The 12,324-nt window shown below is 46.6% G+C and overlaps 1 long non-coding RNA gene across 2 annotated transcripts in view; it reads right to left on the bottom strand.

Moving 5' to 3' along the window:
- LOC120372899 overlaps positions 1 to 7,861 on the bottom strand; it is a 55,253-nt gene extending 47,392 nt beyond the window's left edge. For both annotated transcript variants that reach the window (XR_005585251.1, XR_005585252.1), the window contains exon 1: positions 7,729 to 7,861. This is a non-coding gene — a long non-coding RNA (uncharacterized LOC120372899). The remainder of the gene's footprint in view (positions 1 to 7,728) is intronic.
- Positions 7,862 to 12,324: the final 4,463 nt, after the last annotated feature.

The raw sequence follows: 12,324 nt of genomic DNA, 5'->3' as shown, positions 1-12,324 counted from the left end.
CCCTGCTCCTCCTTACCCCCCTCCCCCACATCCTACATTGCAAGCAGAATTTCAAACTTGAAACTTCAGCACAGACTTCCACCACTTGAACTATGGGATTAACATTAGCTGACAGCAGGAGAAGGCTGATATCCCGGGGAATGTGCATGCAGGGGGGAAGAGAAACTGGCCACAGGGTCCATATGCTGAGGGGGGGGGGAAGGGGAGGAAGTAGCCGAAATCTACCCTCCCAGTCCCTTCACCTGCTACAACTCTTCCAGGAGCTCCCAGGCATTCCCAGCGCAGTGTCTGATAATGATATTGCATTGTTGGAGGTGTTTGGAATGTTTGTGGTTAGTTATTATTTTGGCAGGATGTCAGATTTTTCCTGAGGTATACAAGCAACAGACGGTTGATTTGTAATGCTTTATAACTCAGCTAAACCTGAATGGAATTTCACGGGACAAAGGAAAGGCATTTTGCTAGCCCCGGAGCTTCCCTCTACTGAATTTCAAGGGCCTGCACAAACAATGGCAGTGTCAGAGTATCTCCAAAAAAAAAAAAAAAGAAGGTTACAAGACTCTTATTATAAAAAGGTGTTAAGCAACCCACATATAGTGGTCACTACCTGCTCTTCTACAATAAATGATAATAAATTGCTCTATTAGGCATTTAATGCAGTATCTAAGATCAGTGCTAACTATACTTCTCTCTCATAGTCTGAACATAAGCAAAAAACTGTAATCTGTTAATTATAACAGAGATGTGGAGGGTAAAGAGACCCTTGATAAGTAAGTCCTTTATTTCTCATTTCCTACAGGCTGCAGTCTACATTTCTGTCAAGGTGTCAAAAAATGTATCCTAAAGGGGATAGGATCAAGAAATTGTGCTCCCATAAGTTGTCCAGGCTTCCAGGCCATGCTTTGCAGCTCCACAATGAAGCAACTTTTACTGATACAGGAGAGAAAAAGGTCACTGAGCTATTGGACACAATTCCACCAAAATTCAACATAAAAAAGAAAAGAAAAGAATTCAGAATTATTGGGTCCAGTTCTGCTTTCACACCAGTTGTACAACAGTGTAATTCTGGTCCCACCTGATTTGCACTCATTGTATCGTCAAGATATCTTGTGTGGAAAAATAAATAAAAGAATAAATAAACAAAGATACAGTTGTGCCTTTCCTCATAGCCGGTGGAGGCAGCACATCTGGGAGTTAAGCTTTTAAAGCCTGAGGTCAGACACTGACTCAGCCCAAAGCAGGTGGGCTTCTGTGTCATTACTTGGGTTCACCTACTAAGCCATCTTGTTCCACTCTTCCCCACCCTGTACCCCCCACCATTCCCCTGAAGAGCCGGGATCTGGCGTGGGAAAGACATCTTTGGGCTTTTCACAAATCCAGTATCCCCTTGAACCAAAACCAATTAGCCCGGCCCAAGGTCCTGCCATTGAAGGACTGTCCCTGCTTTTCAAACCCCTGCAGTCTCAATTGCTCTAAGAAGCCTGGATGTGAATGAGCAGGGCCCACTTAAAGTGGTGCTTAAGCCAGGACCAGGGTGAAGGGAAAGAGAAAATCTCTATAGGAACAGCAATCTGGGTTTCTAAGAGACAACTGACCAAGAGTGTGTTCAAATCTTTTCCCCCTCCCCTTGAGTTTTGAGACAGACGGCCCTAACAAAACCTGAGCCAGTGAATAAACACAGCCAGCAACACCTGGAATTGTGATTCCTCTTAAAGAGACCTAGAGCCAGATCCTCAGCTGTTGTAAACTGCTCTAGCTTCAGTGAAGTCAGTGGCGCTATGCAGATTTACACCACCACAGGATCTGGTCCATAAATTCAAATTAGGGTCACAGGCCCAGCTACAGCGAACATTGTGCTAAACAGTTTGAATAAACCATTCTGCTGCCTAGATCCTTGGACAGCAAATACTCTCAAGGTAATTTGGCTCAGAAAAACATAGAAGAGAAGACAAGGACAACAAAAACCCAAAGCCACAAACAAGCCTGAAAACAGTGACTCCGTAGGGCCACATGGTGCAGAGAGAGCCAGGAAGGCAGCCATCTTACATACACTACATCTTACATACATACTACACCTGCAGGGACCTTGTGGAGGTTCAGGGCAATAAAATGCAGATTTGACAGGAATTTGTGAGGCCCCCAGAAGATGAAAATAGGGTATTGGGGCCCAATCTCTACTCATCCCCCACTTATGAATGTGCTGAGCTGTGCATACGTACCTGCACTATCACTTGGTGCAAACACGTGAGCTCACACTTTAGTCATTCTCACACCTGCATGTCTGCAAGGCTTACAACCTGCACCCACAGAGGCATGGTTCCCGAGGGGATCTAGAGAGGCAAATTCTAACATGTGCACACACAAAGGTGTGTTTGCACTTGTGGAGGCCAGAGGCTGACAACTTACCCCATTATGTCAAACAATGCCCCATCACTCGAGCATTTAAAACCAGATTGGACGAATTACTGGAAAAATGCAAGATAGAGAACATTCCTGCACTGGCCACCATCAGGTGGGTGAGGGGACCCAACAGATCTTTTTCATCTCTACCGTCTATGATTTTATGAACAAAACTCGACAAGAGAGGTAATAGTATGGAGGGCAAACTAGGTCACCTGGCATCATGACCCCAGGAAGGGAACAAATACAAGTAAAACAAATCATGGGCACTGCTAACAATCTTGATTCCCAACAGATTTTGGACCAAAGCTTACAGCTTGTTTAAACAGCAGGAAGCAAACAGTCTCCGATCCACCCTGGGGGACCTCTGTGTTTTGGCTAGTCCTACAGCCTGATGCAAGCCTTGATCTAGGTGGATTGAAAGGTTAGAACATCAGGAAGTAAGAAAAGAGATTGGGACCAGAGCATGGCAGTGCAAGCACTCCCGCCAGGGGTGAAGGTGTGAGTGATGGTTCGCGCTCCTTTCCCCCAATATACTTTTTTTCAGATCATCCTTTCCTCATGTTTTCAGCTAGTATATGCCTCCCCGCCTTTACCTGCCCACTCCAAGCACTGCCTGAAGGACAAAGACATAGAAGCCTTGGCTATAAGTTTATGGAAAATCTCATATCTAAATTGCCTGTACTGAATATTGAAGAAAATCCACCAGGTGTGGAAAGGAACTAAAGAATCCCACAGAGGAGAGAAAGCAAAGGGAAAATCAAGTAAATGCCCAGCCTATTATCTTGTTCTGATCTATTCTTTTCAGCTTTCTATATCACTTCCATCACTGTGGAATCTGATCACTCTGCATCTGACCCATATAGGATAAGGATAAGGAGCACTCACAAACTTTAAAAGATTAGGACATGCCCTTACATGTAGGTTTTAGCCCAGATGTGCCACACACAATCTCACTGAAGCCAACAAGAATTTGGGGAAAATAAGAGCTGAGGACTGGACCTTGAATGGACTTTTGTGGGCCTGGGGCTTCTCACAATCATGTTGCACCTTGCCACACTCTGTGTCCTGATGGAGGACAGATCATACGAGATGCTGATGCAGGCATCTCATTTTAGGAAAAGTTGCAAGAAGAGATGCAGTGAATACAACTGACCCTACAGTTGAATGGTAACCCTGTGATGGGGATGTTGCCTCTGTGAATTGTGCAAACAACCAACAATAGCTGCAGAGGGAGAGGAGGGTGAAGAGCTAGAGGACTTTGAGCATTGTTTCTCTCTCCTCCCAATGGACTATCATTCGATCTGTGGACAGATTTTGACACATAGCAGTGCAGAGAAAAGCCTCTCCTTTTATTTTCTTTTGGGAAATGACAAATTACCAAAAGATTTGTAAAATCTGTCCCACAAGGCATGAAAATTGGGAGCTAAATGGTGAAGTGTTTAGCCCCTTTGTCCAGATTTGCATCTCCAGTTTTGCATGTGAAACTGACCACATCTATCCACTTGGGCAGGCATCTGTTTTGGGTATGCAAACAAACACTTGCATGCAAAAAACAGGGAGCTGAGCATCCACCCACTTGATCAAAATGTGTACAGAATAGGCCTAGCCTCATTTTCCCATGTGCATCTGCCAAGCTGCATGCACAAATGCAGAGTCTGATTGAAAACGGCTCCAAATATTAGATTTGGACAAAAGCCTTATGAATCTAGGAATTTTAAAAACTGGCCAGATATCAATATGAAAATACTTTACGTGCATTAGATTCTTTCTATGAGTTTGACATGTGGATACCAATTTCTGCACTCTATTTTTTTATTTAGTAATATTACAAATTTGATTTTTTGTGTGTGTTTGTCTACACACACACACACACACAGAGTTCATCTCTTTAAACTGCCACCTTCATCCAATTATAGAAGTTAGAGATGGAAGAGATCAGCTAGCTAATCTCCCTGGCAGTGCAGAATTGTTCCCAACAGAATACATATTCTCCAGCTCAGCTGGTCGAATAATTCCTTCTGAATAATATTTGTTGTGAATTTGGCATTTTCCATCAAATGAATAAAGTGTTTGTTAGCAGTGCAGTTCTGTTCTCCATTGCTTTGTTCAGTCCTGTTTTATAGCACCTCATATTATGCAGTTTCCATAAGGATCGATTTTATTATTTAAAAAAGTGCCATTGCACATTAGCATGGACTCAGCACTGGAAAATTATTTCTTAATAATAAAATAAAGAAAGGAGGAAAACTGCTAAATTCTATTCTCCCTACCTCCACTCTCTTCCAGATTTTCTGGGATTGCATCAAGAACACATATTTCAGATGGTTTGGAGAGAAGAAAGTTGGACTCTTAATGACACGGTTTTTTGCTGTGTTTGAAATGAATGATTCATCCTGATCTTGCCCAGACTTTGTGCCACAGTTGAGTTCCATTTCTAGAAAATCCGTTTCTTTAATTCTGGCACTGCGTGTGGGACCCAGCAAATCATGGAATTACTGCTGTAACTTCGGATTAGTAACGCTTTCTAAATGATAGTCTAATTCCAGGCCTTCATGCTTTTCAGCGTTCAAACTCACACAGCCTTTTCCCTGGGAGGCCTCCTGTGGAATTAATGCAGGCGTCTTCTTCTTCCTCTGCCCTTTTTAATTTCTCCAATGACTTCTCATTAGAATATAAAATAATGAGAACTCCTCAAAACTTTTTTCTTGCTGTATAGTCACAGATTTACTGTAGGTCCTCCTCCCTTTATTATTAATTATTAGTATGACTCCAGGTTTTTTCATCCTCAGTTGCAAGATTGGGGAGCACATTGCTATATCTTGGGAAATATGTGGATTCTGCCACAAATGTAAGGTGGAATAGAAGTTCGAAAAGGCCACAACAAAAGATCACCAGGGTTTCCCAACTCTCCTGGTCCTTTTCAGCCCGTTGATGTAAACTAAACGCTCACACCCAGCAAAGCCCTTTTCTCATGGGACTTTGGCATTGCATGAGTTTGCCCACACCCACCCACTCACACCAGCATGCTATAAAGAAGATTTGGGTTGGAAGAACTTTCAGTGGCGAGGCGGGCGCCGTCTGAGAAATAACGAAGAGTTCTTGCTCCCAGAGTGATCTACTTTCTTTTCCTGAATATTAAGTGTTTTAAACTCAATGGAGAGTTTCTAGTGTAGCCAGACGCAGCAAACAATGCCTCTCCCAGAGTTAAAGCCAACACTTCACACTGAACTGCGTGCAGCAGAGTGCAGAGCCCACGTTGCCCAGACAGGCAGAGCATTATATGATCAAGAAAGGGACGGGGATGGAGGCAGGGAGGGCAGGGAAAGGAAGTTTGAAGAGGAGGGAAGGCCCCACAAAAGCTAATAAACACACTGGGCCAAATTGCCACAGTTCTTACTCAAGCCAAACTGCTATTGAAATCAATGGGAGAGTTTGCATTGGACAAGGAACACATAAAGGCCACATGATGGGGCACCAAACCAAAGACCCCAGAGAAAGAGAAGACAAGAACAGCCCATTGCATGCTGAGCCCTAATGCCCTCTAGGGACCTGGTAACACGCTATGCCTCCCCAAGAGCAAACACAGCAAAAAAATAAATAAATAAAACACAATCAGGCTGCAAAATTGGGAAAGGGAACAAAAAGTCAAAGATTACGCTTGTAAATCTTATTGTAGCTCTCAGTGCCCGGTGCCTTAAGAGAATTCCCAGCAGCCTGGGTAAAATCTCCAGAGCACCACAGGTAAGGATAGCTTAGGGAGGAAGGAAAGCTCAGTGGTTTGAGTATTGACTTGCTAAACCCAGGGTTGTGAGTTCAATCCTTGTGGGGGCCACTTAGGGATCTGGGACAAAAATCAGTACTTGGTCCTGCTAGTGAAGGCAGGGGGCTGGACTCAATGAACTTTCAAGGTCCCTTCCAGTTCTAGGAGATGGGTATATCTCCACTTATTTTTAAATATATATATAAAAGGATAGCAGTAAGGAGATTCTGGGATGAGCTGTGGAGTGCCTGGGACCTATGCACAGTGGATTACTAATTGTTCATACCCACACACAGCTACATCCAAAATACACCACGCTGGAACTGCGCGATGAAGAACTGTGTGTATCCTAAGAGAAACAGCCCTGTCTGGACGGCGGGGAGGGTGCCTGCTTACAGCTATCGCCGGCCACCTCTTGCGAGCCCCAGAAAGAGCAGGGTGCGCTGGCTAGGTGGCTGGCCTTGATCTGAAGCAGCAAGAATGTTCGAAGGCCACCTGCTGCTCAGGAAACCGAAGCCTTCTCCCCCCTTTTAAGGTAAATGCAACGCCACCCTCGCCCCAAATGGAAGCCCCCCACTTCCTGCCTGTCCGGGCTGAGCACCCAAAGGCACCCGGGGAAGTGGGTTTAATGTTTCAGCGCAGCCCCTCAGACTGGCACCCTCCCCCTTCATTCCTGCTCACTGGTTGGGGTTCGCTTCAGGCAGAGAAGCTGGGTTGCCTCAAACCGGCTGCCAAAATGTGCCAGAAGAGACTTAGCAGCGTGCACGGGGCTTTGTGTTACCATGGGAACGGAATGCAGATTTCCCAATTGCTTTTTTATTTGCTAGACGGTGTCATATATATTATGTTTCAACTTCTAGGGTTTGCGGCGGAGGTAAGGGATCCGTTCTGAATGTTAACCATTCAGGCGACGTGGCGAGAGAAAGTGCCAACAGTTAAAGCAGGTAGTTTGTATGCAGGCAGAGTCTCAATGTTAAGGCCTGCCCCTAGGATCCAGCCCCCTTCCTATTGAGAATACCCCCCTTCATTTCTGCTCCAGTTCACTCTGCACAGAGACCCCCAACTACACACAAAAGCAGCTGCCAAGGCCCATGAAAAGTGATCAAATTATCAAGAACTTGACCTCTCGGAGGGGCAAAGCTTCGGGAGGCTTGAATCAAACCCAGACCAACAAAATCCGAATGCTAATGCGCGCTTCGGGGTTTGACTCGCCGAATAAATTTGATCAAGGGCCATTGTTAGAAGGAGTTGAGTCTAAGGCAGCCCGTCCCCGCCTCCCCTTCAGGCTGGCTCACACGAGAGCCGATTTACATCCCCTGATCCGGGAGCGAATTCCAGGGCACGTTTAACAGATTGGGGCGAAATGATGTATTGGGCAGTAAAAACATTGGCTTCGCAGCTCACCTTTCCTGACCGCTTCCTGCCCCCTCGCATCCTGCCCCCTGGCTCCCCGCTGCCCTGGCTGGGGCAGTACTCCTGCCATTCCGTTGCCCGGCAGAAAAAAAAGGCAAAACCTCCCGTAGGGCGTTTCTGAGAGCGCCACAACAGAGACTGCAGAAACGTACCTGGGTCTGGAAGGACTCCGGCGAATCCTTGGCGGAAGATCGGAGATGATCTGGGGTTTAATCTTGCTCTGCTCCAGGGTCCGTGCTGCGTCTGGCTCCACGTCCCTCCTGGTCCATTGGCTTCCCAGCTCCAGGAAGGGTTGGAAGTCATTTCTACTTTCGGTTATCTAGCTTTATGATGGCTTAATAACACTCATACAGCTAGATAACCAAAGACAGAAACAGCCCTCCTTCTCAAGGGCCGCCAGTGGCTGGAAAGCTCTCGGGCTGGGGAAGGACCCGGGACCTGCTGGGACGGTCTTCTGTCTGCCACCAGAGGAGAGGGGGAGAGAGAAAGAGAGAGAAACCCATGAACGCAATTCATTCAATGGAAAACCAGGGGCCTGCTCTGCTCTGCAGGCTCTCGCTGGGATGGGGCACCTCTGAAGCCCACCCATCGCTCCATGGAGGTGAGAGACGCTAGGGGAACTAGCTGGTGTGCATGGCAGTCATGCACTGAGGTGCCGGACAAGGAGAGAGCTTCTTTCTCACTCACTGCAGACCAACTTCTACTCTTTTCTAATGTTAATCACCCCTCTGGGAAGTGACATCACCACGAGCAGAGCCAATGAGAGGCCTTGCATTCAAATCAGGGCTCCTTCCCGCTCTTTTTTTCCCTCCCAACTATTAAATCCCAACCATTATTTCAACCAAACTTTTGTAAACTGCACGTTCTCAGCCACATCAACAAATGTTTCCATCCTCCCCACGAAAGAGATTCTCAGCGTCTAGACCAGTGCATCCGTTCCAGACTGGGAGGTTAGGTCTCTCTAAAGGAAGTGGGGACAGTTGTAGGACAAACTACGAGTAATATCGCTGCACCAGCTTAGCACAGGGAATGGGGAAAGCTCAGGCTATTTCCTATCTCCCTAGCTATGGTCTGGATTTGGCCAACCTTGTCTATTAATGTATTTCATTGTGATGGGGGTGGCGAGTGGGACTCGAAGGAAGTGGAAATTTAGTGCTAAGGTCTCAACGTTACCCGTCAGTTTGTTTTTGCTGGAGCCCTGGCAAAGCAGAGGGTACAAGGGAAAAGCAGCGACTGGCTCATTCACTGGTTCAGATGGAATAGGATGGGTTGTGGCTACAGGGTTGTTGGTTTTTTTTTTAAATTTGGGATCTAATCAAGCTATTCTTTTAAAATCTTGCCATTTCACCCAGAGCGCCGTTCTCTGTAGTGTGAGGGCGGGGATGATACTGGACACGGGACATTTTCAGCGGGGGGAAATACCACCACCCACGCACTGTGCACGGGCACCCAAAACACTCAAACGTGCACGCGCTCCCCTCCCCCCAAAAAAGGACTGGGGATCAGACGGAGGAACTCAGCTTCACTTCGCTAAACACGAGCCCCACCGCCCAGTGTGAATCGCCTGCCAGGACTAACTGGGACGCTGCTACACCACTTCTAATATAAATACCATCCGACAGGGAAAATGAATCTAAAGCGACGTCTTCACCAACATGCAATTCCCTTTCTTCTCTGCTACTTCCCAGCAGCACTGCTCTGTGTTCCGAATACAGGCTTTTAACGCGGGATATAGGTAGCGGCGTAGAATACACACGTGAGAAATACACGAGGTAAATGTGATTCTCTTGGGTCATCTGACCTAAAACCACCAACAGCAAATACGTAACCTCCCTCCATTTCTAGCTCCCTTAGATCTGATGGGGAGGCAAAATGTGACCTTTCTGCAAAACAGAGAATATGTAAAAACGAGCAGATTACAGAGATAAAAACCACTGGCTAAGCACAAGCATCCAGATTCCCAGCAGTTCTAGGCTGAGAGTTTCATTCCCCCCCCCCCGCCCCCTTCTCTTCAGAAATAAACTGGAAACTCAATCAGGTTAAAAGCTAAAAGATCAACTCTATCCGCTCATATTTAGAGACGCTGGAATAATGAGGGCTCGGCGCTGGGTTTGGGCACTTTCCAATGAAATAATTCGGTGTCTTTAAGCACAACGTTTTGCAATACGCCAGTTATTTCTCTCTTTCTTGTGCAAGATTTTCCCTCGTTCAAATTTCGAAGGGAGCACATTTCTATGACCTGTTAATTCAGTCCGTATATAGCTATATAGTTTAAAGCTGTCTTTATTTATTCTCCCGTCTGTGGGCTCCTTCCCACAGCCCCGAAGAGACCAAACGTTTTTAATCTTCCCGAGCAATGAAATCAGCAGCAACCCAAACCTCTCACATGATTTCTTTTTTCTATTGCTAGCCCGAGATTTTTAGCCGCGAGCCTGAGAGGTATTTGGTGACAGAGAGCTTTGAAGAGTCTCTTCACCTGGAGCATATGGCAAACGCCGGCACACTGGCTTTCTTTATATGTTCTGTGCAATCCAGCCACTCATTGATATAGCCACGTCAGAGAAAAACTCTCCCAGTATCTGCATTTGTGTACCCGGGCATTCTGTGTGTCATTGTGTGCACTTAGTAGCACGCAAGCAGCAGTTGTCTAGTCCACTACACACAGGACTAGAAATCACCTTAGATCTAATTCCACCCTGCCACCGACTCGTTGCGTAGCCTGGGGCGAATCCCTTAACTCCCTTGCCTCAGTTTCCCCACCTGGAATTTTGGGGTTACACTATTTACTTGCCGTAATGGTCATTCCGTACTCAAAATAGCAGGCGCTATCGAAGGGCTAATAGCACCTGAACGAAATATACAGTCATTTTTTAAAAATACGTTTTCTTGGTCTCATTGCACCGAGGGAGAAAAATTGGATTCTAGCACACTGTAAAATACTAAAAGCCAATCCCCCCCAAAACAGGCAGGACTAGACAATGAGAGAGCGTTTGATCACACTTAGACCAGGTATGGGATAAATTCCTCGGTTGCTCTCTCTACTGTAGACATCACATAGAACAATGAGGAAAGACGGGCCCTTTCTAAATCTCCCACCCGGGGTGGCTATTCTGCAGGGAGGGTAGGAATTGTAGTGGGAATGACTGGATAAATTGAGGGGGGATCCCCACGGCCTCTGGTATTTCACCTCAGGCAAGAAAAGCAGATTATATTTCCAAGTAATTTTTACTGTATCGTATTTGATTTTTTTTAGTAAAATACCTGGCTTTTCTGTACAGTGGCAGGATGTGTATTACCAGGACACATCTCCATCCTACTGCTATGGACGGGGGAGGCATCATACCCGAGAGAAAGTGGCTCTTTTGGTGCAATTTAAGCAGAATGCTCACAAAATGGCTTCTTGGTATACTGCAAATAACTAACAAGCAGGCTGGGGGACGCAGCCAGGCCAATGGCTCTGTTTGCCAAGGATTTAACTGGGGGCACAGAAGGAAAAAAACCCACCACCCCAATATGAGTGTAACTCTCTGGAACTCGCCTCCCACAGGCCGGTATTCCTGGGTGGAAGGCAAGTTAAAGCCTTTGTAGACCCGGTCCCCTGGGCAGCTAAAAGGGGCACCTGAAGAAATCAGATCAAGTTGGAACACTGGACTCAAACTCATTCCTGCTTGTAGCTGACATTACAGAACCAGCCCAGCCCTCTGCCTCTGCTCATTCCAGCGCCTGGCGCCGGGGAACCCAGGTACCAGAGTCGACCCCACATCAGGGAGCAGGCCTCTCCCGAGACAGATGGAAATGTTGGGAAACGGGATTTAGGAGGTTAATCCCTGTTTGCGGCTTTCTTCTCTATACTTAAATGCTCATTAAATTAATCCGGCGCGGGTGTCCCAGACTTGGAGTGACACCGAGATACATTTTTTACTTGTCGGCGCCTTTGTTTCTCTTTCCCTCTTCTCTCTGAGACATGGCAGAGCCTCAGAGGGGCTATTTTAATCGCCCCAAACAATATTTTATTTATATATAAATATAGAGAGATAGCCATAGATTCTATACATATATACACAGAGAGAGAGAGAGAGAGATACCCATAACTATCATAGATAGATAGATAGATTAGATAGATTAGATAGATAGATAGATAGATAGATGCAGAGGGAGAATTTACTTTTAAAATCTGAATAACCAGAACATCTACTATTAAAACAACCCTCCCGCAGTTCTCCCAGCACTTCCTGCAGAGCCACCGTTAGTCATCGGTCACGTACAAATAAAACGGACCCATACAAACACCACTTTTGCCTGCTTTTAAAAGACATGACCCCGATTTTAAAACGGGCCGTATCCATCTCCGCTGCCCCCCGACTCCCCAAACTTGGCAGCTGGCAGTTTCTCAATAGGCAGCAATGCCTCTGCCCACAGAAGAGGGCATCTCGCTCCGACACCCGGTTACACGGCGGCCGTTGGTTTAATCCAGTTCATCGTGGAATGACCCCACGGGCGGAGCGTGGAAGCGGGGACATTCTAGAATTAGCCCTGGCGCAGGAAAAGGAGCAAAGGTGCCTGTAAATGAAGCGGCCCGGGGTCCCTTTTCATTTGTGGGCCATCAGCCAGGCCGGGCCGGGCCAGTCGCCTCGCCCCAGCCCTCCATTCCGAGAGGATGCGGAGCGAACCGCCCCGGCGCTGACATACAGCGGGTGGCTCCATTCAGGCAGGTTTCCTTGGAGCCAGGAAACAAGCCCAGACTCCTT

The sequence above is a fragment of the Mauremys reevesii genome, linkage group 10 (assembly GCF_016161935.1).
Source record: "Mauremys reevesii isolate NIE-2019 linkage group 10, ASM1616193v1, whole genome shotgun sequence".
Taxonomy (NCBI): Eukaryota; Metazoa; Chordata; order Testudines; family Geoemydidae; genus Mauremys; species Mauremys reevesii.
This window is presented reverse-complemented; position numbering and strand designations above follow the sequence as displayed.